The sequence below is a fragment of the Jaculus jaculus genome, chromosome 1, assembly GCF_020740685.1.
Source record: "Jaculus jaculus isolate mJacJac1 chromosome 1, mJacJac1.mat.Y.cur, whole genome shotgun sequence".
Taxonomy (NCBI): Eukaryota; Metazoa; Chordata; class Mammalia; order Rodentia; family Dipodidae; genus Jaculus; species Jaculus jaculus.
In genome coordinates this window covers 300,380,369-300,403,789 of record NC_059102.1, presented here as the reverse complement: position 1 = coordinate 300,403,789, position 23,421 = coordinate 300,380,369, and positions in this window count along the sequence as shown.

Here is a 23,421-nt window from a genome sequence, read left to right as displayed (position 1 = left end):
CCCTTCCTTCTTCCCACTTGGCTTTCGGAGCTGCTTGCTGCCCTTCAGCTTGAATTGAAGACCAGTGTCAACTGAAGACCTGCATGGATCGAGTCCCAGCGGCTCCTGTGGAAGTCTCCAGGCCTTCCAGCGCCATCTGAAGTGCTGGATTGGGACTGCTGAGGCATCTGGCCATGTGGACTGAGCAGTTACCAGTTTCCTTGATTCTTAAGCCTGCAACTGCTATTGTACAGCTAAACCAATACATTTTCTTTTACAAATAATTCATTCTAGCAGTTTTGTTCCTGTAGAGAACACTGACTAATACAGATTTTGGTACCAGGAGTGGGGATGCTACTAGACACTTGACTATATGGCTTTAACCTTTTTTTTTTTTTTAATTTTTTTTATTTATTTGAGAGTGACAGACACAGAGAGAAAGACAGATAGAGGGAGAGAGAGAGAATGGGCGCGCCAGAGCTTCCAGCCTCTGCAAATGAACTCCAGACGCGTGCGCCCCCTTGTGCATCTGGCTAACGTGGGACCTGGGGAACCGAGCCTCGAACCGGGGTCCTTAGGCTTCACAGGCAAGCGCTTAACCACTAAGCCATCTCTCCAGCCCGGCTTTGACCTTTTGAAGCTGATTTTCAAGAGGAATGTGGAAGGATTTGAAACCTTGGCCTAAGAGATGCCTTGCAGTGCTGTAAATACAGCTTGATTGACTATTCTCATCAGAGTTGCAAGGCCTGAATACAGTAAGAGCTATGGACTGTGAGGTTTGGCTTATGAAGGTGAGAAAGAGCTTTGCCTGGACTGGGCTAGCAGTCTGTGTGGGAAGCTTTCTGTTATGCCTGGGTCTTGAGAAGTGCAGGGTTGCTTTACATAGAAATGAACTTGTGTGAGCAGAGGGATATGACACAGAAAAAAAATGTAATCTTTGGGCCTAAACTTCTGCCCGTTCACCTGCAAATTGTTTTAGAGATTGAGATTTGGCCAACTGACCTGCACTGGGGTAACAGGAAGAATGTCAACTCTTTTGAAGGGGCCTGAGTGCTCAAGGAGTGTCCTGTTCTTCAAAGTCTGCTTTATTCCCCTCTGGATTAATAAATTGGCACTCTACCTGTATTACAGAGTATAAAAATGAAGGAAAGAGAGGGTTCATTGAGTTTTCAACAGGATTTTGTGTTTTGGAAATAGCCATGGGTAGTATGAAGCAGGTTTGTTGGATACCTGCATGGAGACCCAGTGAAGATTCCAGGACCACAAAGTGGCTGCCAAGGAGAGCTGCCAGCCCCAATGAAGTTTTCCAGGACTGTGAGTAGCCTAGCTGGAGGGGCAGAATTGGAATGCCAGAGACTTGTTGTTGGTTAGAATTATGGGACTTGGAGATTTGTCACCTGTTAGAGTAGTTGGAATTGAAGCTGCATAGTTTGATGCTTGCCCTCGTTGTTTTAAATCTTGTATTGGCTGAATGTTGCTTTGCTATGCTCAATGCCATCTTTTGCAGTGTGAATGTTTATTCTGTGCCATTATGGGTTTGGGGGAAATTATTTTGGTATTATGGCTCACTTAAAAGAGCTTGGACTATGGGGATGTATGAACATCACTGGAATTTATAAACACTATGGGGACTTTGAAAGTTGGACTAAATGCATTGCATTTTACATCACAGATAATTAATAGTTTATGGGGGCCAGGGGCAGCATGTGGTAATTTTGTCCAGGTGTCCCCATAAACTTAGGTGTTCTGATTGCTAAATTCCCAGTTGATGGAGATTTGGTAATTAATGCCTCCTGGAGGAAGTGTATTGTTGGGGCGGGCTTATGGGTGTTATAGCCAGTTTCCCTTTGTCAATGTTTGGCACACTCTCCTGTTACTATGGTCCACCTTATGTTGGCCAGGGGGTGATGTCCACCCTATGCTCATGCCCTCATTTTCCCTTGCCATCATGGAGCTTCCGCTCAAGCCTATAAGCCAAAATAAACCTCTTTTTACCACAAGCTGCTCTTGGTTGGGTGATTTCTACCAGCAATGTGAACCTGACTGTAACACCTAGGTTCAATTCTCTAGTACCCATGTAAAGCCAGATGTACAAAGTAGCATATGCATATAGAGTTAGTTTTTAATGGCTGGAGGACCCGTCTTTCTCTCTCTCTCTCTCTCTCTCTCTCTCTCTGTAAATAAATAAATAATTTTTTAAAAATTATTTCTCTTGAGATAAATTAGGTAGGCATGGAGCTATGTATTGGGTTCAGCCAGTATGTGCCTGAACATACTGAACAGCTTCCACAAGGGCCCCTAAGAGATTCATGTAGTATGGAAACTATGCAATTGCTTTCTCACTGTGCCCATGCTTCTCTGTTCATAGGATCACCATCTCCAACATTCTCCAGAAGCAGGATCATGAGTTGGAGGACTGTACAGTGGCTGAGTGACTGCCTGGCATGCAAGAGGTCCTTAATTCAACATTCAGCACCACACACACACACACACACACACACACACACACACACACAAAGCCTTTCTCTCACTTAGGACTGTGCCCAGTTCCTCTTCAGAATGAGCTCCACCAGATGCTGTCATCCATGAGGAATTTTCGCACAGGCAATCTCTTCTGCAACAACCATATTGTGTGCCTGTGTTAGTCAGCTTTCTGTCAGTATAATGAAATGCTTGAGAGAATTAACTTATGAAGAGAAAATGTTTATGTTGGCTCCCAGTTTCAGGGCCATGATTTGATGGGCCTATTACTTTAAGGCCTGTGACGAGGATACCAGATGGAAGTGGCTGGAGCACATGGTAAAGCAAACTGCTTACCTCATGACTAGGAAACAAAAGAGGGCATGAAAAGGGAGCTCATGTCCATAATTCCCTTTGAAGACATGTGCTTAACAGCGTACAGACGGGCCTCCTGCATACTCCAGTTCCCGATAGCACCAGTCTGAAGACCATGCCTTTTCCATGTGAGGCTCTTGGTGATAGTCAAGACTCAAGTTAAAGCAGTGTCTGTTTGAGGTGGGTCTTAGTATAAGGTTCCAAGAGAGCCATATGGTTTGTGATTCATTCCTGCCTTCTGGGACCTTACAATGCTGTTGGGAATAAAAGAAATGCATATAAAATAGTATTGTGGTTTACAAAGTCCTGATATCTCTAGGCATTTCTCTCCCTTCTTTCCCTGAGTCTTTTTATACAGTTTGAGCTAGCTGCCCACTGGTTGTTTTCATGTTTGTGTCCCTTTTGTGCTGTGCTTGTTTTTTTTTTTTTTTAATTAATTATTTATTTATTTATTTGAGAGCAACAGACATAGAGAGAAAGACAGATAGACAGATAGAGGAAGAGAGAGAATGGGCGCGCCAGGGCTTCCAGCCTCTGCAAACGAACTCCAGACACGTGCGCCCCCTTGTGCATCTGGCTAACGTGGGACCTGGGGAACCGAGCCTCGAACCGGGGTCCTTAGGCTTCACAGGCAAGCGCTTAACCGCTAAGCCATCTCTCCAGCCCTGTGCTGTGCTTGTTTATGAAGGTCTTTCCAAGTGTCACTTATGCTCAAAAATAGTTCCATACACATTTCTTTATGCATACCCAGGCTTCCTCACCAGAGGATAAGCTAGAGGATTGTAATTAGGTCCTTTCTATCATTTATAAGCTGCTGCCTGCAGTTGTAGGAAATGGCTGTGATAGATGGGCTGAGTGAATTCACCTCCTGGCCCAGCTTCCTCCCTCTACAGATAGAGAGAGGGAGAGATGCTGTGCAGCTCATAGCTCATTTGAAATCCCAATGCCACCTCTTCTGAAGAATGTTAATAAACCCAAATCAACTTCCTGTGATCAAAGGATCTCACAGCTTACAAGACAACAGGAAGCCCAGAAGGGGGATATGTCATTTGTCCATTTAGTTGCTTAGTTGGCAAGAAGGTGGTGCTATTGTGCACTTAATGGGGAATTGTATCATCTTGATTGTCCTTGGCTACTCAGGTAAAGAATTAAACCACTCTACCCTTGACTATACTGTCATACATTGTGGATTTCAGGAGATTGGGACTTGGTGAGGGGCTGGGAAACCTGTCATGTCAGAAAGTGAAGGAAGCCATAGACAGTGCCCTCCAGTAGCCCCTGTGGGCAGTAATGGTCTCATTGTTTGAAAGAAGCATCTAGCCAGGAGTATATCTCCCCTACTTTGAACCTTTGTTCAAAGTCATTACTGCCATAGACCAATGATTCTCTTTGTTCTCATAATGCAGGTGAAAGGTGGGGTGGTGGGGTACACAGTTAGGCTCTTCTCATGAGCCTCCCCAGGTAGGGCCGCGAAACCACTCACTCAGTGAGGAGAAAATGGATATAGAGGTTGTGGCAGAGATGTGTCCTTGTCCTCTTCACTCACCTTACCTGGTTCTTAGCCAACATCAAGCCAAAGAACTGCATGGGATGCACTTCTCTGGCTCTTATCCAACCTGTACCAGGCACACCACTGAAGGATTTGCTCCCAGGACAATGCTGTAAACTATGGAGAGCATATATTTTTAAAACACATGACTTTCCCCAAAATGCCTAGGTAGTATGAGCTATAAATAACAGTCAGCTAGCAAAACATGCTCTCTGAAATGTGAGATTTTGGCTCTTAGGAGAGTCTGCCCCATCAGTCTCCCAAGTCTCTTCGAGAAAGATTCTTTGCAAAGTCATCTCAACCGAGCTAAGAAGCCGATTGAGAGAAATGGAAAAGACATGCGCGGGATAGCCGGGAGTGAGAACGCCTCTGTGTCCTTTTCAGTGATGGGTGTTCCTACACTATGCATGCTTCCAGGGTGGTATTGTACTCAGTCCTTACATAACATAGCAAATTGTGAAGTAAAAAAGTGTAAAAAGAGAGAAAAAAAGAAAAGACAATGGAAGATCAAAGGAAATAGTATAAAGCCTAGAAAATAAAAGGTGGGAAGTCTTGAAATAAGTTGAAGGTAACTAAAAGCACTGGGTAAGGAAAGAGTTAAAATGTGGGCTTAACACTTCAAGTGAGTAGGAGTTTTTTTAGAAGTGGGTAGCAAAAAGAAAAACAGAGGAAAACTAGTTAGAAAACAAAGAGAAGCTGGGAGCTATCAAAGAGATTAAAAAAGGGAAGTTGAAAGATATAAGATTATGATAAGGCTCAAACCCAGAGATAAACTTAGAGCTGTAGGGTGAAGAATCAACGGAATGGAAGAGCAAGGGTGTGGGGGAAGGAGATAAGAGGAGAGGGCTTGACAGGAGGATCTGAATCCTCCCAGTCCTGGGCAGAGTGGGCTCTAGGGCCACAACCATTCCTGAAGCAAAGGCATCCATCCAGTATGTGCAGCTGTTTCTACCTTGGCCATGTAGGATGTTATATAGAGATTTCTGCTCCAATACTAGGCTCCATTTTCACTCTGCCTAAGATGGGAAAAGTAGTTCAGATCCTTGAGAGCTGAGTAAGGCACAAAAACCTTCTCAGTTCCCACAAAATCAAGGAGCTTTGATAATGTCTTCTCATTTTTCTGCTCTGCATAAGAACACCAGGGTCTGGTGTTCCTGACAGGGTGCTGTCAGCAGAGAGCTGACTGCTACCAATCCCCTATATGTTCTGGCATTCACTATGCCCTGTGACATAAAAAATTTATCAATAGCTACATTGAAAACAGCTCTGAGCCAAGAAGATGTAGCTGGGTGGAATTATTTAGTTTTTTCCCCGGCCCTGTCTCCCACAATCCCAACTGTTTTTTCTCCCTTTCTCATTCATCTGCAGAGATAGATTTAGTCTGGCTTATCATCCTTCAGTGAACCCCTCAACCTTCTATACATACATACACGCACACACACATATTTTAACCTGCCTTTAAATCATTTACTGAATTCAACCTCTTGATTCTGGCCCACACTGTGATGTCCCCATGTTGTCAATCTTAGAACTTAGTTCTCCATGATACTGGGTATCATAGCTGATGTTTCCTCCAGTGATATTCTAATTTTAGCAAGCCATCTCAAATCATTGGTCACAGTGGACCTCGCCAGACAATGCATGTTTACTTCCACCTCAACCCAACCAGAAAGCAGAATACATGCTGTGTGAAGAGTGGATTGGAGTGCCAAGCTCATCCCAGGATCATGGCACTTCAGGACAGGCAAATGCCTCATATTCCTCTTCTTAACTTAAGTTTATTCATTGAAGTGAAAAGATGACATATGAGAGGAATATATCCTGGTATTATTTAACAGAGAAATCTGGGGAAATGTGAATATTGAGGTTGAGAGCCAGGTAGCTCTTTTATGCAGCCAGGGGACTGGGTCCCTGAAAGAAAAAGAAATGTCTTGGGGCCTATCCTTACAGTCCCCACTTGCTAGATGATCTGAATTCTTGTCTCTTGCCTAAAGGAGAACTGTTTTTCCACAAACAACCCAGGCCCCGCCTGGGAAGGAAGTCTTTCCTAGAACTTAAATCTAATCCAAACATTGTGGTTGGTCAAGCCCAGAACTTGGCATCATGGCCAACCTCTTCCTGAGACAGTCCTTAGCCCAAACCAATCACTTGTCCCTCAGCTCACCTGAGCTGGAAGGTAGGGCCCACAACCATAAGGTTATAAAAACATTTATGAGGGAGGGCTTGCTCTCTAAGCTGCTTGACCATGTGGAAACCTCCAGTTGTTGGTGACATTCCCTGGACTCAGTCCCCAGAGGAGAAACCCTTAGTCCTTACTTTCCTCATGGGCTCTTTCTTCACAGGGCAAGAGCTCTTTATACTCTCTTGTTTGTCCTTTTTATGGTTTTTCTAGGCCCACCACATGGGCTTTCAAGCCACATGGGTGTTTTTTCTTGGTTCTGTACTTCCCTAACTATACTTCCCTAAATAAATATCATAATTTAATAATTATCCTTCTCAGTCTCATTTTATTCAATTCTTTGTTTAAAATTAGGCATGAGGGCTAGATGGATGGCTTAGTGGTTAAGGCATTTGCCTGCAAAGCCAAAGGACCCAGGTTCAATTCCCCAGGACCCACGTTAGCCAGATGCACAAGGAGCACACATGTCTGGAGTTTGTCTGCAGTGGCTGGAGGCCCTTGTGTGCCCATTCACTTTCTCTCTCCCTCTTCTTTATTTGTCAAATAAATAAAATTAAAATTTTTTTTTAATTAGGCACAAACCTAGGGTTTGTGGTTCAATGACTTTCTTGAACCCCTGGCATCCCATTACAAGGTAATGTCCATTCAGAGTCATCAAGCCTGACATTGCATTCCATCTCTTCACCTAATGAGTTTCCATACATCAAATGAAGGCTCTGTGAATAGTGCCATGGAAATAGCATGTGATGCTGTAAGGGGCAGCATAGAAAGACAATAATATTGCTCAAAGCTCACAATGTGCTATTTTAACAGTACAGCAGCTCTGTGTACAACTGTGTGTAGAAATGATGTTGGAACTAGTTGAGCAACTAGAATGCATTAAATTTTTCTCTTGACAAACTAAACTTGCAGATAGAGCAACTAGTGAGGTCCCATGTGTTATATCCAGAGGGATTTTGATGTTCTTTTTTGAATGACCTGGTGCTAGAGTTAGAAAAGGATAATTTAACATAGACAACTGTGCATATTTTCTCAGGGCAAGGAATCCATGGAGTGAGCCCACCTATGTGATAGGCAATAGCTCTGTAGAGTGGCCAGACAATTCATGCCAGTGTTCTGTTTGGCTGGCTGGCTAAGACACACAAAGTAGCATCTTCCCAACAGACACACACTGACCTCTTCTGGACATCTAGGTCATGGTGGGGTGGGGTATCCTTTGTTCTTTAATCCCAGTGCTGTGAATTTCCCTTGAGGCTGGATTAGTGTCCTTTCAAAGAAAGAGCCAGAAAAACAGTAATCAGTGTGTCAGGTTATCAATTGAGGGCTCAGAGCTTTACAATTCTACACAAAGCCTTCACCCAAGGGAAGACTTAGATAGGGATGCAGTCTCTTCTAAAATCCCCAGACTGGCTTTTTACCCAACAGCACTGCTTCTCAGCTTTAGGAGAAACCTGCACATTCAGACACTAAAGGGCATACGTGGTTGGTCATCCTGTGTGAAGCTTATTTGAGGGATGGTTACATCCAGGCCTGTTACTGTATGTTTATTTGTTTGAGCCTGTTACCCATGAAGCTGATGCAATAGAAATTTTGACATTTCTCATGCAGATATTTCTCTGTGAAGATGAAAGAGCCATGCACCTCAGCCTTCTGAATGATTCAGGAAATCAGCCCCACCGTCTCGTATTTAGAGAACCTGTGCTTATTTCAGTTCAAGATGGTTCACTATAATCTCATCCTTTCAAAACTCAGCTTGTACACATCCCCAGAATTTTCTGGATCCTCCACTTATATGGGCAAGGAAAGTCAATGGCTGCCACATTTGTATGTTCAGGCATTTCTCAACCTTCTCTTTTTTCTACTATGAAGAGCTTCCTGCATTTTTATTCACAGTATTTCTGGGAAAAAAAAAAAAAAAAGCCTGAGTTTGTTTGAACATCCTTTGCTGGAAATACTGAATGAGGCTTTATTCTTCTTAGAAACTAGTTCCTTTCACATTACAAGAATTTTCTTTGTGTTCGTCTTGGAACAAATATTTTAATAATGCACTATCCCTTTGATATCTATCCACCCAAGTAGTGAGAAAATGTGTGAAGATTCTTAATTCATAAAAGTAATTAAGAGATTAAAGAGAAATACTAAATAATATAGTAAAAAGTTAAAAAAAAAAGATACTTGAGCAGAATTTAGGTAGATTTTTGTTGTTACAGGGTTTAGCTGTGTCTACTACTGGTCTGGAACTTGCTATGTTGAGAAATAAATGCAAAATGAGTATATTAGTTAAGAGATATGAGGAAAAGTAATGACTCCTAAGAAGCATAAAGTGACTTTGGAGTTAAACATCATTAATTTTAAAAAGCTTTAGAGATGAAATGAATTAAAATTAACACAAAAGAACCTAAAATGACAAAAACATCTACGATTATGGGAAAAAATGCTCAGACTGTGTGGACATTAAATCAAACTCTCCATTTTAGCAATGTGTTCTTTTTTTTTTTTTTTTATGAGGCAGGGTCTCATGCTAGCCGAGGCTGACCTGGAACTCACTCAGTAGTCCCAGGCTGGCCTCAAACTCACTGCAATCTTCCTACCTCAGCCTCCCAAGTGAGTGCTGGGATTCAAGGTGTGTGACAATGCTCCAGCCTTCTCAGAATTCTTAATAAGTCACACTGATGTGGAGTGATAAAAGGGAAAGAAAGAGGCCTCGGCAAGAGGAGGTAACATTTCAGGTTCCCACAAACCAAATAAGAGATGATCACTTCAGGAAGACACGCACTGGAATACATGATCTGAGGAATATCGGTGTTTAAAAAGAAAAGAAAACCAAGAGATTCAATTGCAGCTAGTTAGGGTAGCTGAGCAAGACAGAGCTGTTTATTTTTTTTAAATATTTTTATTTATTTATTTACTTGAGAGAGAAAGAAAGAGGGAGAGAGAGAGGGAGAGAGAGAGAGATAGAGAGAGAGAGAGAGAGAGAAAATGAGTGTGTCAGGACCCCAAGCCACTGCAAACAAAATCCAGATGCATGCGCTCCCTTGTGCATCTGGCTTTATGTGCGTCCTGGGGATTCTAACCCATGTCTATGGCTTTGCAGGCAAGTGACTTAACCGCTAAGAAATGTATCACATATGGTCAGTATCGGCTGAAAAGGCACCATTTTTAAAGGAGCCACTGGGGAGAGTGGACATGGCGCTCGGACATGACTTGAGTGCTCTGCTGTGTTTCCCCCTGAGGACATTGTATTGAAATGGTCTATCTGACTTAAATTATCATTTCATGATTGCCTAGTGAAGGAGAAGCACAAATAAGATAGGCAGTTAAGGAGAGCAAAGATGAAGCAGTCCTTTTCACTTTGGAAGCAGAACTAGAATTCAGTGTCAGATCTGGTCTCCTTCACAATGATAGCAGCCCCTCTACTTCTTCCCCAGCCTTGCATACCTGGGCAGGCTAGCCCATCCTGGGTCAGCCCTGTCCCAAAACCAATCAAGTCTTTTCTCCTTTACACACCTGAGTCTGGTGACAAAAAAAAAAAAACAAAAAAAACCACCTTCCTAATCAACTACAAAAGGCTTTTATATCAGGGGCCGGGCATGGTGGCACACACCTTTAATACCAGCACTTGAGAGACAGAGGTAGAAGGATCGCCATGAGTTCCAGGCCACCTGAGACTTCATAGTGAATTCCAGGTCAGCCTGGGCTAGAGTGAAAACCTACCTTGGAAAAAACAAACAAACAAACAAAAGGCTTATCAGGAATGCCACTTGGTGACTCATTTGTTGTTCTGTTAGCATTTGAACCCCTGGTCCCTGCTTCAGGTAAGCTCAAGGCTGAGAAGGGTGAAGATATCTCATTTGCCTGGATATTTCTCTGCTCACTGCTTACCTTTCTTTAAGCCCTGAGTCCTTCACTATTTTATTTCTTAGTGTTTCCTTATCCTTATATGATTGTAAGGGGGGAGAACTTCCAACATGTGCATGTGTTTCTTTTAAATTTTTTCGCACGGGCTTTCAGGTCCTGCCTTCCACATGTGTGAATAATTTTTCCTGCCTTTTCCTAGATACTATTTTTTCCTAATAAGACCTTATAATTCAGAATTTCTCCCTAAATAAGCTCAATGATTTGTAATTTACCCTTCTCAGAGTCCATTTTATCAATGCTTTGCTAATTGAATAAGCACCTAAAAGTTTGTGTTCATAGGCCCTCCCTGAACCTCAAAATCCTGCATCACTACCCTTAAGACCTGCCTAAATCTAGAAAAAGTAGCACTTAGGTTCCCAGAAGTGTAAAGGTAATAGAAATCTTTGTGGAGCCCGTAAGGAGAGACCAAATCTTACTCAATACCATGGCTTCTCTGAATTTATAAAACTAACATGCTAATTTAAAAAAGAATGAGATGAAATAATCTATAATCCCAGTACCAGAGTTCTGAATTTCAGTGTTCTGGAGGAAAGGATGGTGAATATGTGTATAGATAATGTCTACTTGTATGCATGTGGATGTGTGAGCATATGGATACTACACACTTTTTAATCTTACAGAATGGAAATTATATTGCAAATTGAGTTTGCAACAATAGGTATATTATGTGAATTTCCCTATTTAGTACATATCCTTTTAAAGTAATTATTTAAAAATAATGTGTTACAATTCACATAACATAAAATTAACCATTTTAAAGTGAACATTTCAGTGGCAGTTAGCATATTCATAATATGTCAACCTCCACTTCTATCTAATTTCAAAACATTTCTCTAACTCCTGAGTAAAATCCTAAATCCATTAAGTAGCTTTACCTCTTTCTTCCCTCCCACTGAGCAGCTGGAAACCAATTTGTATCCTGTCTCTGGATTTACCTAGTCTAGCAATTTCATATTAAATAGAATTATAGGATATGTGGCCTCTTGTTAATTTCTCTCACTTTACATGTTTCTGGTATCCATCTTCATTGTAGTAAGTGTCACTACTTGATTCTTTCATGACTCTAAAATGTTCCATCATATTTCTATACCACATGAGTGGACTTAAGGCTATTTCCACAAACACAGCATTGCTAAGAACATGCATGCATGTGTATTTGTTGAAATGTCTGTTTTCAACTTGTTCTGCTAGAGTGGAATTGTAGGATCATTGGTTTCACTATGTATAACCTTCTGAGGAGCCAAACAACTGTCTTCCACAGAGAAAGGTGCTTTTTGTCCCTACCAACAATGTGCAACTATCCTCATTTCTCCACATTCTCAACAGCACTTATTAACTTTGGCTTGTTTTCCTTCATTATAACTATCTATTACATATAATATAGTGGGTAGGAAGTGGTACCCCATTGTGATAAAATCTTGTTTTTTTAAATAGTTATATATAATTCATCTATTTCCCACACAATATATTAATCAATCTCTGCCCTTATTGTCAGCTTTTAGGCTGCTTTGAAATTGCTTCTATTATAAATAACCATGTGATAAAATCTTTATATGATATATAAATCTTTTAATTAACCTGATTTTTTCTTAGCACCAGTTCCTGGGATAAGCTACCTGATTTTTCAGATAGAGGTACTGAGTTACCAAGAGCTGGGGCCAGCACTGAGGTTGTCTAAACCTCAGCCAACATTTTCCTTTGTTATTTCTTTCTTTCTTTCTTTTCTTTTTAGCTGTATAGTCTCACTTGAGCCCAGTCTGACCTGGTATTCCCTACGTAGTCTCAGAGTGGTCTTGAACTCATGGTGATTCTCCTACCTCTGCCTCCCAAGTGCTGGGATTAAAGGCGTGCACCACCATGCCCTGCTCCTTTGTTATATATTTTTTTTATAAGGTTGGGCCAATGTTCTATATAGAAGAGGTATAGAAGAGTAATTGGAACTCAGCAAATGCATTCATTAGCATAGAATCTGAGGTTCTGTGGAACCAGTGAACCCATAGTCACTTCTAGCACTGTGTACTCATTTTGCTTTACCCTAAATGGAAACGAGGCTTGGAATGCAATGAAGCTGTGTGTTCACATGCATGGTTATGCCCTGGGTGCCATCAACAACTTCACACCTTTCCACATATGTCCTTGAACAAAGTCTTCCACATCTCCATCAATTCTTCATGTGCTAAAAGTGTGAGGGAAGTGGGTTCAAATCAATCACACTGGGTCAATTGCCCTCCTGTGACGTTTTCCTGCCTCATGGTCTTCTGTGCTTGTATAGAAGAATGACAAGTAGATTTGTGCTGTCATTGGTAGACCTCTATTTAAGTGGTGTTTTCAATGAGGTTTAAGCTGCTGAGAGAGTGAGATCCAATGATACATTTTGAAATTTTTAGTGAGATCCCAAAAAGAAATATATCCAACCACATACAGTGCATAAAACTACAGTCTGTTTCCCCTCTAATTGGTAATAAATGTAAATGTTTAGTTATGCCTGGCTAGGGAGCTATGAACAACACATCTGTCTGACTGCCTTTTCAGTCTTCACAAGGACTGAAGCACTTATACCATCTGTAGCCTGTGGAGGAAGAAAGAGACAGGGAGAGAGTGAGGATGAAATTATGAGAAGTGGATGGGGAATTGATTTATTCAACAAATATTTACTGAGCATCTCTTGTGGCCTGGGCACCCAAGGAGGATGTTATTGGGTTTTAGGGAGATAATAAGTGTCTCTCCATTTCTAAGTTCCAAATTAGCTATTGGGAAAGCTCAGGTCAACAGAGACATGGATGTCAGAGTTATTATTGAAAACTGCTACAGGAGAATGAGGCATAGGTTACAGTAATAATGGATTTTTAGGAATGAAGTCCAGCTTTAAATAGCTACCCTCACCCTAATCTAGACAGACGGCTCTTGAGGACTATGAAAGGCAGAGCACACACTACATCTCTCAAAGCCCAGCATGGAGCAGACCTGATAGGAGGAAGAGGAAGGACAGCTACCGAAAAGTCTAAATTTAGATGTGTGAAGGGGTTGATAAAGAGGGGATGAGGCAGATTCACAAATGTTGTGGATCAATATGTCAGGACACCTTGGAGCTTCAGCAGACTCAGGCAGATCCCGCATGCACAGATGCTCATTCTGTTAGGTCAGGAGATTCTAAATGTGAGTCCAGGGTTGGGACCCATTGTCCTAATAGAAAGTAAGGGGGAAGGACAAGCTCCAACCCCCAACACACACCCCAGCAGCAACAGTGATAGAGTGGGTCAGGTCTTCTTCCACGGTCTTTCATACTCCAGAAAGAAAAAGGTGACAAAGCAGCCACGGTGTTGTTTATGCTGAAGACAGAGGGACCAAAGGGCTGGGGAGGAGACCTTCTCAGGACTATAGGTGATCTGAGTTCAGAATATCATCTTGGCAATTGTGAGAGTCCATGACAGAGAACTGGAAGGTAAAGAAGACCCTTTTGAGATTACAATCGATTGAAAGAGAATATAAAATAAAAGGGAAGTAAGGCAGCTAAAAATATAGATTGTTCATCAATTAGCATCCTCAGAGTCAGATTTAGCATAATAAACCTTTGGTCTTGAAAGCAGGCTGCCACGCACTACCTTGGCTATATGTATGTATAAACTCCAGTGGAAGTCACTGTGCTGTGCAGAGGAGCTCCAGTTTCTGGAGATTGTGGTGAGACCCCAAGGAGACAGAATGGAGATAGAGTGTGTAGCCTAGTGCCTGGTGCAGAACACCTGCTCTAGACATTAGGCATTGCTTCTGTTTGTTATGAGAAGGAGCAGAAATTTAGGCAGCACAAGTCTTAGTTTGAATTTCATGGACCAATACCTTTATTGCAATTCTATGGATATTTTACTTCATTTTCTGGTTCAATCTTCAGTAATTGGCAACAATAATAATGCTGAAGATACCTGAACATTGTATCTTAATGAGTTTTATTGATAACCGAATCAGGGTTCAGAACCAAATGCCTTAGTCCATGTTATACTACTGTAACAAAATATTTGATATTGGGTGATTTCTTTGTTTTAATAAAACTTCAACTTAATTTTTACTGGACAACTGGATAATTGCTGAAGACAAAAGGTTTATGCAGCTCACCATTCCAGAGGCTGGGAAATTCAAGTTCAGTGGCCTCATCTGATAGAGACTTTATTTTGTGTCATAATGTGAAAGATGGCATCACAGGTGAGACTGTGTGCAAGAGTGGCAAAGAAGAAAGGAGCAAACAAAAAGAGACAGATATTTTTTAATAGTCTGCTCTCCTGGTAACCAATCCCGTCCCAGGAGAGTGAGAACTCTCAAGAAACTATGCACCCATTAGATTGGATCTGCCATGGCATTGGCACTGCCTGAAAGTCCCAGCACCTCTCACCACATTAGTTTTCCTAGTCGGCTCTCCAACATGTACCTCTGGAAAGTCTGACTATATTCAAACCATAGCACCAAACAAGCATTTAATTTTTTTTTTGTTCAATTCTCATAAGTACTCTGTGAGAGACATTTTAGAATCCCACTTTATAGATAAGAGACTGATGTTAGAATTTTTCTATTGTCAGTTTTGGCGTAACTAAAGAGGAATAACACTCCGGTCTTCTGGTTTCATAGCAGGCTCGGTTTGCTTGGACTTCAGTGCGAAACAGTGTGTTTCAGCCAGGTGTGGTGGCACAAGCTTTTGATCATAACACTCAGAAGACATAGGTAGGAGGATCACCATGAGTTCGAAGCCAGCCTGAGACTACAAAGTGAATTCCAGGTCAGCCTGGGCTAGAGATAGACCCTACTTTGGGAAAACAAAACAAAACAACAAAACAAAACAAAAAACAATGTATTTTACCCTTAGAAACAAGGATGTAATGAAAGGCATGATTCGTAAGTCTTCCAGAGGCACACACATGGCTACCTTTGTAATAGGTAGAAATAGGGTTGTGCCATCTTGGGGATCTTTGTTGTGCTCTAGCCTCAAAAATAGTTAATTTCTCTTTTATAGATTTGGAAAACCCCTTTCTTGAAGGTGAAGGTAAATTAATGTAGTCTATAAATTTATTTTCAAGTCTGTAGGGCACCTTGCCATCTGTGGGGGAAAAATGAGAACTTTTGAACTCAGAATCACTTTTTCCTCAAGTTAATTGCTTGTCATGTCTCTTAGATTAACATCCTCATTGTGTGGTTTATGTGCTTGCCAACAACCCATGGGAAATTCCATGAGGAACACTGGCTGTAAATTCTTTAAATTTGCATTTATGCCTTACATTTAATGGATACCTTTTGATGAAATGAATGAACAAATGTTGGAAAAGACCAGTATTCTGGAATTCAAAGAGAAAGAGAGATTCTATGCTTTGCCTAAGGAATACCCTATCAGAAAGACAGCATTTAAGAGCTGGAGTCTGACAGGCCAAGGAGAAAGGAAGAGAGGTGTCCTCATCTCACCCAAGCGTTGGTGACAATACCTTTTGCGATGACTATAGGTGCTTGATGGCTTGGCTCATCTTAATTTCAAATTGTGTCTTTACATTGAATCTGTTAGATGTTGTAGCAGTCTGCATATCATTTGTCTTCGCACCCTTCCTGGAGGTCCTATCTTGGCAGCACTTCCAGCTGACTTGCAATTATCTCCACTTGCTTTCTAAAGAGGCATTTGACAAGGAGATTTGCTGTAAAGGGAAAAAGAAGGGTGGCTATCCACTATTCCATGCCTCGCACAAGCAAAAGTAGGGTCCCAGAGTAGCCTTTCTCTACTCTGCAGCCTCAGTTCCACCCAGTCCACATTTATACATGGCATATGCTGGGTGGGATGTTGTGATAAGGACTCTGTCATTTGAAGGTTAGGATAAGACCCAAGCCTTATTGCTACCTGAATCCAAGGTGGTAGAGACTGAGAAACACCTGCATATCAATAGCACAATGGAATTGCCTCCGTTTAGTCACAGTCTTCTAATTCAGCACCCTAGGAAGGCTCAGTACCTTGGCCATGGGCATCTACATCTACATTATCACTCATCATGTTTAATACGTGTTTAGTCACAGATGAGAAGTTGAGAGATAGCATGTAATTGAAGTTCTGCCCATACTAAATCCCTTGCAACTCATGCTAGAATTGTTTCTGAACTTAAGATTTGAAATATAAAAGGGACTGAACGACCAGAAAGTACAGATGCTTTCTTGTTGTCACATAGGGATATTCTGAAGTTGCTTTAGGCCTGATAGCTCCATATCTAGATTTAACACTCAGCCTCTCTATTGGGTCTTGCAGATCAACAATTTTTGTTGTCATGCATCCTTACACTGCTCACTTAGAAGGTGTGCCGTTTGTTACTTGTTTAAGAAGGAGTCTCTCGGGTGGGTGGAGAGGTGTCCTGCCTTTCCTCACCTGTGACCTCACAGCTAACACTCCTCCACCAAAAGGCCTACTATATGCTGCCCACTTAGCTAGAGGCTAGGAGTAGGTGAAAAGATGTATGAGATAGTTCCTGTCTTTTAGGAGCATCTTGTGAGACAAGAAAAAAAAGCAAAGCCAAATAATTTCAATAAATAGCACTCAGTACATAAATGGATGACCACATGGGGCACAATTATAGCAGAAAAGAGGGATATGTAGCCCCAGAAAAGGCTCCTCAGAGAAGCAGCTGTTCCCCTGGACCTTGAATGTGAGTTCTGGTCTAAGGGAGAAAAGTATGTAAAAAGTTCCAGATAGAGGGCTGGAGAGATGACTTAGCAGTTAAGTGCCTGCCCGTGAAGCCTAATGACCCCAGTTCATGGCTCGATTCTCCAGGAGCCACGTTAGCCAGATGCACAAGGGAGCGCACACGTCTGGAGTTTGTTTGCAGTGGCTGGAGGCCCTGATGTGCCCATTCTCTCTCTCTCTCTCTCTCTCTCTCTCTCTCTCTCCCTCTTCCTCTCCCTGTCTGTTGCTCTCAAATAAATAAATAAATAAATAAATAAATAAATAAATAAATAAACCAAAAAATGTTTTAAAAAAGTAAAAAAAAAGAGTTCCAGATAGATAAACAACAGAATACAAAAGTTTGTAGTAATGAGGGAGAATTCTCAGCTACCTATGTTTGAATTGAGTGTGGTTCAAGAAAGAATGGATGCTGTAAAAGGGGTGAACAGGTCATGCCAAAGGAAGCAATAGGTACCAGGCCATGTTTGGGATCTAGAGACATGGAGTTACAGTGAGTCACCATGAATGCAATCTGTAATAGATTTAAGTTGAGCAAGGTAGGAAGTCAGAAACTCAGTTCAGGAGGCTCCATCTAGGAGGTATTAAAGACTTGCACTGGGACTGTGAAGACCCCAACCCCAAGACATTAAGAATGCTGAGAGATTGCGTTAACTCAGCTGGGAAACTGGAGCCCCAAAGCTTGTTCTAGCAGGGTGTGGGAAGGGTGACACCAAAGAGGCAGAATCTGACTGGGTATAACTACTGAGGAAGTCTAAGGAACCTACATGACTATGAGATTAGAGGCATGGGTGGACATATAGATTGAGCAACTTTTAGAGTCACTGGAAATTCCTTAGAAGTTTGGAGGTAGACAGAGAAATTGCCATTTTGGTCTATGTTCTGAACTCAAGGTGCTTACAGGACAAGCAGGGAGGTGTCAACTAAAATGTTGGATGTTGCGGCCGGAGAGATGGTTTAGTGGTTAAGGCACTTGCCAACAAAGCCAAAGAACCCAGGTTTGATTCTCCAGGGCCCACATAAAGCAAGATACACAAGGTGGCACATGCATCTAGATTTAATTTGCAGTGTGTAGAGGCCCCAGTGTGCCCATTCTCTCCCTCCTTCTTTTTCTCTCTCTATCTGTCTCTTTCGTTCTCTCCCTTTCTCAAATAAATAAATTAACTTTAAAAAAATTTTTAAAAAGGAGAGAAAATCAGATGCCCACGTCTGAAGTTGGAAAGAGAGGCTAGAGCTTGAAATAAAAGCAATGCACTGTCTTCTAATTCATCTCTCTTAGATCACAGCCTTGGAAGAAAGCAAGAAAGTAAATAATGCATGGTTAAGGTTGATTGCTCAGGGGCCATGGGAAAGAACTATTTGCTCTAGGAGCGAAGAGTAAAGAAGATCTTTTAAGATTTTTTGAATGCCTTAAATTCTGCATTATAGAAAAACACTTGAGACCAAAACAGGAGTTGGCTGTGAATCTCAGCCTGAAAGTTTTTCCCTCTTCCCCACTACCTATTTTTGGTGTTATTCCATTTACTTTTACATACTTATAGGAAATACTTTGGAGGATCTTATTTTGGAGTTTATCTAGGGGCAGGTGACCTGGATAGTGAAGTTTCTGGAAGTTCTTTCATATGAGGATTAATTAAATACTTCAGATAGTTAGCCAAGGGAAAGGTACCACACAAATATACACATGGGCATGAACACACACACACACACACACACACACACACACACACACACTGGCATGAGTAATAAACATCTCATCTGTATATTTATAGGGTGGTCATAGAAAAGAAATAATAGGATTATTGAACATAACTCCAGCAGATTGATGAGTGGAAATTATATGCAGATAGAATTCACCTTTAGTCAATAATTAATTATTAAATGCCCATGTTTAGCAGCTTTTGTTCTAGATACAGGGATCTAATGAGGCACAAGATAGATAAGACCCCTCTTCTCCTGGAGTTCATGTTTCAGTGATGGGGAGACAGATAATCAACAAGATAAATGACTTCACGTGCTGGTGAGTACTGGGAGGTGAAAGAACCTGTATAGCTTAGAGACAGAGATAGCAAGTCCCAGAGACCAAGTTGCCATGCACAAGGGCACATAAAAGTCCTTTAGGTTAAAGACTGGGGAAAACCTTCTGAAGAAGAGACATTGGGAGATCAGAATGACAAGAAGACCATCTTAGAAACAGTTTTCTATGTGGAGTAAAAATAAACAACTAAGCCTGGGATATTAGAACAAGAAAGCTGGCCAATGTGGCTGAAGGAAAATGGACAGAGAATGTGGCCCAGCTAAAGTTGAACAAGTATGTAGAGGAAATCCAGACAAGGACTCTAGAGAGTCTAGTCTCATTTTAAATTGTCTAAATTATACTTTTGAAAAGTCACAGTTCATCTGTGTTATCAATTTAATTGGATCAAGAATCAAGTAAGTGAAAAAACCATTGGGCAGAACTGTAAGGGAATTTCCAGAAAGCATTACCTGAGGGAGGGGGAAACCTTCCCCCAGAATGAGGGAGCCCTTTCAGTGGTAGTCTCTATAGAAAGAAGCTCCAGGAAACATATATCTCTTTTTTCCAGGCTGTCCTTTCTCCTTATACCTACGTTGTTGCTGTCATCCTTTCCTGATATCAGCGCCCAGTTTCTTCAGCCCTCCAACACAGACTGAAGACCAGAATCTTTCCAGGAATCCTCTAGGCCTTCGGTGCCAGAATGTGACTGCGGAAGCATCAAGTCTCAACGGACTGAACAGCTACTGGGTTCTCAGCCTCTCCAGCATGCATTCAAGACACCCATTTCCATTCTTCATGAAAATTGAAAAAAGAATCCTAAAATTCATTTGGAAGCATAAAAAGACCTCAAATAGCCAAAACAATTTTGAGCAACAAAAATAAGGTTGGCAGTATCACCATACCTGATTTTAAGCTACATTACAAAGCCATAGTAACAAAACAGCATGCTACTGGCACAAAGACAGCCATGTAGATCAATGGAACAGAATTGAGGATCCAGATTTTAATCCAGGCAGCCTACAGCCATCTGATTTTCTACAAAAACATCAAAAAAAAAAATTCATTGGAGAAAAGACCATCTCTTCAACAAATGGTGCTGGGAAAACTGGATATCTATATGTAGAACGCTGAAAATAGATCCTTGCCACTCTCTGTGTACAAGATTCAAGTCGATATGGATCAGAGACATTAATATCAGACCTAAAACTCTGAAACTTCCAGAGGAAAAAGTAGGGGAATGCCTTCAACATATTGGCATGGGCAATGACTCTCTGAATATAATCCCAATTGCTCAGGAAATAAAGCTACTAATTAACCACTGGGATCTCATGAAATTACAAAGCTTTTGTACAGCAAAGGACACTATGAATAGAGCAAAGCGACAACCTACAGAATGGGAGAAAATCTTTGCCAGCTACTCATCTGACAGAGGACTAATATCTAGAATATGCAAAGAACTCAAAAAACAAAACAATAAGAAACCAAACAACCCAATTAAAAAATGGGCTATAGAACTAAATAGAGAGTTCTCAAAAGAAGAAATACATATGGCATATAAACATCTAAAAAATGTTCTACATCCTTAACCAACAAGGAAATGCAAATTAAAACTACTTTGAGATTCTATATCACTCCTTTTAGAATGGCTAACATCAAGAAAACAAATGACAATAAATGTTGGCAAGAATACAGAAGAAAAGGAACCCTTCTTCACTGTTTGTGGGAATGTAGTCTCGTATAGCCATTGTGAAAATCAGTGTGGAGGTTCTTGACAGAGCTAAAAATAGATTTATCATATGATCCAGCTATAACACTCCTAAGCATATATCCTAAGGACTCTTCTCACTACCTTAGAGATACTTGCACAACCGCATTTATTGCTCCTCTATTCCCAATAGTTAGGAAATGGAAGCAGACTAGATGTCCCTCAACAGATGAATGGATAATAAAGATGTGATACATGACACAGTAGAGATCTACTGAGTGGTAAAGAAAAATGAAAGTATTAAATTTTCAGAGTAATGGGTGGATCTGGAAGGGATTATACTAAGTGAAGCAACCCAGGTCCAGAAAGCCAAATGTTACATGTTCTCTATCATAGGTGGATCCTAGCTACAAATGTTTGTTGTTATATGTGACCTGGAACCAAAAATCAGTAGCAGAGGCCAGTAAGCTAGATAAAGGCTATAAGTGAGGGAGGAGATGAAAGGACATAAGGTGATGGTATTGTATATATGTAAGTAGAAGAACAGATTATAGTGTAAAATGGCCTAAGTAAGGCCAGAGGAAGAGATTGAGTAAAAGAAGGGTGGGGGAGGGTCAATCAAAATTCAAGATATTCTGAATAAGACATATGAGAGCCACCTTTTTGGATAATGGCACATCCAGAAGCCATATTGTTACTAGAAACATTTCAATACCAAGGATGGGATACCTTCCAGTGAGCTATTGGCCAAGGAAGTCCCTATTGCCTCCAAAACATTACAGGCTACTGACAAGACCCTTGGTTTCCCACCAGAAACAGATAGTAAGACCCTATTGCTGAATACTTCATATGTCTGGGCACCAAGGTCACTGAGAAATCAAGCTGGGGCTGAGCTGAAAACATCCTCCCTATAGACCAGCCAACTGAAAGCTGGAAAAAGCTGCACTGCATGTAGCCCTATGGGAGACAGAAGTCATCAGTGGTGAAAACAGTGGATGCTGGAAGCCTCAAGTTTAGCCAGACAGGCCAAATTACTGAATGGGTGCAATAGTGGCATCTCCAACTGCTCTCTAATTGGACTGAAGGTCTGCTCTATGGGAGAGAATACATGCCTGGTACTGAAAACTTAACCAAAAGCCTATGTCAAGGGAAGTCATGAGCCTTAGGGGTGTAAAACCTGATCTTGTCTGGTTAAATGTACATATTATGCTCCCCAAACTGCTCTGTAAGCACTACAGTTAATGTTCATACTCATATATTAATACTACTCTCACTTTTGGTTAGAGAAGCTTCTCTTTTCAGATGTTGGTGACCACTGGGCTGGCCCCAAAGACAACATAGTGGTGAGAAGTAACAGAGGAGTGTCCAGCACGGAAACATCTCTCTAACACCCTCCAAGGCTCAGGGTCCATTGTGGAAAAGGTGGCAGAAAGAATGTAAGAGTCAAAGGAATGGTATGACCCCTTACAGTGAAACTGTCCAGAGAGAAATTGGCCTCAATATTCACAACCTTGCAGTGCTCAGCAATACCAACACAAGGCCCTCATAACAGGAGAAAAAGACAATGACATCAAAATAAAAGAGAGACTAATGGAGAGAGGGAGGGGATATGATGGAGAGTGGAATTGTGAAGGGGAAAGTGAGAGAGGGGAGGGAATTATCATTTATTGTCTGTAAGAATAGAAGTTGTTAATAAAAAAAATTATATATTAAGAAAAGAAAGGGGGAAAAAAGGCAGCCATTGTGAGACTACCCTGCCTGTATCATGTAAGCCAATCTCATAAATCCCCTTCGGAACATATGTTCACTCTACCAGATCTGTTTCTCTGGTAAATTCTGACTGATATAGTCACTATGCTCACACTCATCATGGGGTTATATACTGGAAAGTGGGGACTTAACACTGACAGAATCCCAGAGGACAAAGGACAGTAGCTCAGGACAAGGTGATTACATCATAGATAAAGAAAAGCACATGGAGAAATGTCACATGAATGAAAATGTCAGGATTTCATGAAGTGGATGATGGAGGAGGCCAGGAAAGAGGGAGTTAAGGATGGCTTGGCTTTTGGTGTGTTCAGTCGGATGGTGCTGCCATTTGTCAAGATCAGGGAACTTAGTAGCCACAGGGGCAGGCTATGGACAATAGAGGGACTGAGGAGTAGGTTGTGGCTATATTATGTTCAAATACTCATGTACATCATGAGTGGCACATTATGTAGGAGTTAGATGTAGGATGCAGAATCGCAGGGGAAAAATATTCATGGATAGAGAAATAAGAAAACAGGAGTCTCCCACACACACATGGGGTAAGAGCTATGGAATGAGGAGTGGAAATAAATAGAAGAGACCTCAAATCTGAACCCTAGGATTTTATATATATATATATATATATTCCCAGATCAGTTAGAGAAAGCAGAACTGGTCAAAGACATAACTAATGATATCAAATACATACCAGGAAAAAAGTTGTGTGATGACAAACAAAATTAAAAAGAAAATTAAAGAAGAGGAAGTCTTTCTATTAAGGAAAACTATAGAATTAGAT